Below are 2,540 nucleotides of genomic sequence, written 5' to 3'. Positions count from 1 at the left end.
GGGGATGTATTGATAATACCTATATCTTTTAGTTAATAAGTTCCTACATTTTCTCCTCCATGAATTAATGGAACAAACACTACTATACTGCAAACCTTAATGTTGTCGTAGAGTGGAGGATACAACAACCTTTTTGCAGAATTTTGTTTCGAGTTGTGAAAAGCCTTTTTTGCAATGTTTGTTTTCGCGTTGCAAATGACTTTTTGCAACTTTTTTCGCATTGTAAATAACTTTTTTGCAACGTTTTTTGAACATTGCCGTAAGTCATAACCAAAATTCTAAAACACCTAAAAATCAAATACATTTTCCAAAAAAAAAAAAAAAATTAAGTAGTGAGTAAAACCACCATCAGCCTTCTTAGTTTTCTTCTCAGCAATCTTCAACACGATGGTGGAAGTGGAGGAAAAGATGTTGAAGGAGTTTCACCAATAGCTTCAATTTCACTGTCTATATCTATGTTCATATCTATACAAATCAAATAAGATATAAATTGTAATTTTTTCACTACAAATCCAGCTAAGAACAAAGCAACTGCTAAACCGTAAATCTATCTTCAAGTGGAAAGCCATGGGGTAATTCGTGTGCAGAAAAAGAGGAAAATAAGTTTCTAACATGTAATACTTTTATTTAAGAGTATTTACACGTACCAAAGGTAGAAGTTATTATGTTTAGTACGTGACCCTCGAAACTTAAGTTCGGGCAAAGACATATATATTCAAGGCATTCCATCCTATGCAACTCCAAGAATGTCAAGATGGATACTTTACTTTAGGACACATTAGATTATTATGTCACACCTGTTTGGAAACGAAAAATCAAAGGTTTCATAAGCTCAAAGCATGCGATTGATCGCCGTCACATTTAAAAGCCATATTGCCCTTGTTTGAGCCCCATTTTTGCCAAGAAAATGCATTTTTGAATAGTTTAATGATGTGAAATGTGTGGTTAAAAAATAAGAAAAATTTTAGATTTTCGTGTAATATTATTTTATTGAAGAATGTGTGATTGAAATGATGTCAAAACGCTGTTTAAGAATGTATTTTTTCAAAAAAATGGGGCTCAAACAAGGGCATTAACTAATATAATAAAACTAAATTAACCCTAGAGAAAAACCCAACTCGTTTGCAAAACAAGTAAAAGTAGTTCTCCAAAAGTTTGGCCTCAAAAAGTAACAAATCTTGGTCTACAAAAATGCAGACTAAAGCTTTGGTAGGAAAGTCCAACGGTGCTATCAAACTAACTTGCAATGTTGGAGGACTTGTTAAGAATAACACCTTCATATTTCACTTAGAAGCACTTCATTGCATCTTCCTTTGTGACCTTGTGCTAGATTCCAATGCGTGAATTGCACCTACTACGATGCCCCGCACGATAACTAGGGCACTCCAAGACAACATAGAAATCCATATCATAGATACCAGTTGAAGGGTCATACCTGAAAATAGTAAAAAGTAAAATAAAATGAGAAGATATAACTGCTTGTAAAGAAACCTTGTTCGTGAAAATTTTTAAGAATGTTTGACACGATCATAGCCACGTGATCATTACTTTAGGAAATCGATTTCGCTAATGCTACATAGCGAAAACTACAGTAAAATGTTTGGCGAGAATCTGGACCAAAAATAGCAAAGCATACCATCCATCCATAGCTATAACAACCAACCCAATACACCCAGATAAGCTTGCATGAACACACCCTAGTCACATTATAACAGTAACATCTCTTGGCTTAAAGTATCAAGTCAGATACAATTTGCTCAAGTCATATTATAGTACTACTCCAGGTAATTTATTTACTTTATTCCAAGATCAATGTGCTCTTGGATACCAATGCCAAAACAGCCAGTTTCACTGAAGTTTCTTCTCAACAGTTCATATTCCTTGACCTTTAACCCACTCTCAAGGAGCTGCATTGCCTTATCACAGTATTTAAACATCAATTAGAATGAGTTAGTGATATCTAAATGTGCTTGGATTTTCATCCTTTTTAGCTTTAGTACTTGGGCATGCTAGTTTTAGTTTCATCTATAATCCTTATATCTAAAGGTGAAAATAGCACGGATCATAAATATATGTACATAGATTGTAATCAAACAAGTTACAAACTGTAATAACAATTTATGGTAGCTTCAATTTCACTATCTTAAATGTGCAGGACGAAATTTAAATTGAGGATTTCTTTTATGAAGCTGGACTACTTCATCCGAAAGTATGAACTGTAAACCATTAAATCTTATATGAGATAGACTTATTTATTTAAACTAAGATGAAAGTTAGCCGTCCATAATGTAAAAAGTTAAAAAACTCCATGATAGATGAAATAAGGACGAGCAATTTACCAAGAATTATGATGATTTGTGGGATTGTTTCAAGAAATCGAAACAAACTGGCTCCGAAAATCCCACCGGCCTGATAAGCTCAAAAAACTCCTCCGACCCGTTTGCGACATCTCTCTCCCCTATGTAAGTATTATGCCCTAGGTCCAATCAACTTTGGACATAAATACTTTTATATATAATTAATGCAATTAAATGGCAGAT

Source organism: Olea europaea, chromosome 11, assembly GCF_002742605.1.
Source record: "Olea europaea var. sylvestris chromosome 11, O_europaea_v1, whole genome shotgun sequence".
Taxonomy (NCBI): Eukaryota; Viridiplantae; Streptophyta; class Magnoliopsida; order Lamiales; family Oleaceae; genus Olea; species Olea europaea.
Note: the sequence above shows the minus strand (reverse complement) of the source record.